Below are 2,500 nucleotides of genomic sequence, written 5' to 3'. Positions count from 1 at the left end.
CGCGGGGGCAGGCTCCGGGTTGACCTGGTGGCCGGACGGGACTTAAGCCCGGAGCCCGGGGCAGGGCGACCCCGGACGGACGGGGGTCCGCCGGCCCCTGCCCGCGGGGGCAGGCTCCGGGTTGACCTGGTGGCCGCTCGGGACTTAAGCCCGGAGCCCGGGGCAGGGCGACCCCGGACGGACGGGGGTATGCCGGCCCCTGCCCGCGGGGGCAGGCTCCGGGTTGACCTGGTGGCCGGAGGAGAATTAAGCCCGGAGCCCGGGGCAGGGCGACCCCGGACGGACGGGGGTCCGCCTGGCCCCTGCCCGCGGGGGCAGGCTCCGGGTTGACCTGGTGGCCGGACGGGAATTAAGCCCGGAGCCCGGGGCAGGGCGACCCCGGACGGACGGGGGTCCGCCGGCCCCTGCCCGCGGGGGCAGGCTCCGGGTTGACCTGGTGGCCGGAGGAGAATTAAGCCCGGAGCCCGGGGCAGGGCGACCCCGGACGGACGGGGGTCCGCCTGGCCCCTGCCCGCGGGGGCAGGCTCCGGGTTGACCTGGTGGCCGGAGGAGAATTAAGCCCGGAGCCCGGGGCAGGGCGACCCCGGACAGACGGGGGTCCGCCTGGCCCCTGCCCGCGGGGGCTGGCTCCGGGTTGACCTGGTGGCCGCTCGGGACTTAAGCCCGGAGCCCGGGGCAGGGCGACCCCGGACGGACGGGGCTCCGCCTGGCCCCTGCCCGCGGGGGCAGGCTCCGGGTTGACCTGGTGGCCGGACGGGGAATAAGCCCGGAGCCCGGGGCAGGGTGACCCCGGACGGACGGGGGTCCGCCGGCCCCTGCCCGCGGGGGCAGGCTCCGGGTTGACCTGGTGGCCGCTCGGGACTTAAGCCCGGAGCCCGGGGCAGGGCGACCCCGGACGGACGGGGGTATGCCGGCCCCTGCCCGCGGGGGCAGGCTCCGGGTTGACCTGGTGGCCGGTTTGCTTTCGGGCCACCAGGTCAACCCGCTGCCTGTATGGGGTTGACCTGGTGGCCGCTTTCCTTCCCGGCCACCAGGTCAACCCGCTGAATGTATGGGGTTGACCTGCTGGCCGCTTTCCTTCCCGGCCACCAGGTCAACCCGCTGAATGTATGGGGTTGACCTGCTGGCCGCTTTTCTTCCCGGCCACCAGGTCAACCCGCTGAATGTATGGGGTTGACCTGCTGGCCGCTTTCCTTCCCGGCCACCAGGTCAACCCGCTGAATGTATGGGGTTGACCTGCTGGCCGCTTTCCTTCCCGGCCACCAGGTCAACCCGCTGAAAGTATGGGGTTGACCTGGTGGCCGCTTTCCTTCCCGGCCACCAGGTCAACCCGCTGAAAGTATGGGGTTGACCTGGTGGCCGCTTTCCTTCCCGGCCACCAGGTCAACCCGCTGCCGGCATGGGGTTGACCTGCTGGCCGCAGAGGGGCAGGCTCCGGGTTGACCTGGTGGCCGGACGGGGATTAAGCCCCGGCTCGGAGCAGGGCAAGCCCGGGCGGAGGGGGGTCCGCTTGGCCCCTGCCCGCGGGGGCAGGCTCCGGGTTGACCTGGTGGCCGGTTTGCTTTCGGGCCACCAGGTCAACCCGCTGAATGTATGGGGTTGACCTGCTGGCCGCTTTCCTTCCCGGCCACCAGGTCAACCCGCTGAATGTATGGGGTTGACCTGCTGGCCGCTTTCCTTCCCGGCCACCAGGTCAACCCGCTGAATGTATGGGGTTGACCTGCTGGCCGCTTTCCTTCCCGGCCACCAGGTCAACCCGCTGAATGTATGGGGTTGACCTGCTGGCCGCTTTCCTTCCCGGCCACCAGGTCAACCCGCTGAAAGTATGGGGTTGACCTGCTGGCCGCTTTCCTTCCCGTCCACCAGGTCAACCCGCTGAATGTATGGGGTTGACCTGCTGGCCGCTCTGCTTCCCGGCCACCAGGTCAACCCCCTGCCGGTATGGGGTTGACCTGCTGGCCGCAGAGGGGCAGGCTCCGGGTTGACCTGGTGGCCGGCAGGGACTTAAGCCCCAGGGCCCCTGGCAGGGCGACCCTGCCCTTGTTCCCCAGAAAAGGAGAGAGCTGGCTCGCAGCGGGAAAAGCTGCCTACGGCACCTGGGATTCCCAGGCGGTCACCCATCCAAGTACTAGCCAGGCCCGGGACGGTTTACCTTCCGAGATCGGACGGGATCGGGGGCCTTCCGTCCGGTATGGCCGTAGGCACTCGGCTCCGGTCCGCCTCGTCCCCTTTCCCTTACTGACTCCCCTGCCTCGGGTGGGCCCGATCCTTTTTTCCGTTTTTTTTTTTTCGCTCCGGAGGCTTCATGAGCCCCCCCCAACACCCCTTTGGGGGTCGGTGAAAATTTTTTTTTCAGACTTCCAGGGGCCCGATCCTGGCCGCGGGCACCCGGCTCCGGGCACCCGGCTCCGGGCCGCCTCGTCCCCTTTCCCTTACTGACTCCGCTGCCTCGGGTGGGCCCGATCCTTTTTTCCGTTTTTTTTTTTCCGCTCCGGAGGCT

The 2,500-nt window shown here is 69.8% G+C and overlaps 1 non-coding gene across 1 annotated transcript; it reads right to left on the bottom strand.

The window, feature by feature from the left end:
• Positions 1–2,084: 2,084 nt before the first annotated feature.
• Positions 2,085–2,203, bottom strand: LOC141979816 (5S ribosomal RNA). The gene has a single exon (XR_012637206.1). It is a non-coding gene; the product is annotated as a 5S ribosomal RNA (ribosomal RNA).
• Between the last annotated feature and the right edge of the window lie 297 nt (positions 2,204–2,500).

The sequence above is a fragment of the Natator depressus genome, chromosome 28 (genome assembly GCF_965152275.1).
Source record: "Natator depressus isolate rNatDep1 chromosome 28, rNatDep2.hap1, whole genome shotgun sequence".
Lineage (NCBI taxonomy): Eukaryota > Metazoa > Chordata > Testudines > Cheloniidae > Natator > Natator depressus.
The sequence above is the reverse complement of the archived record's forward strand: the minus strand, read 5'-3'. Positions and strand labels throughout refer to the sequence as shown.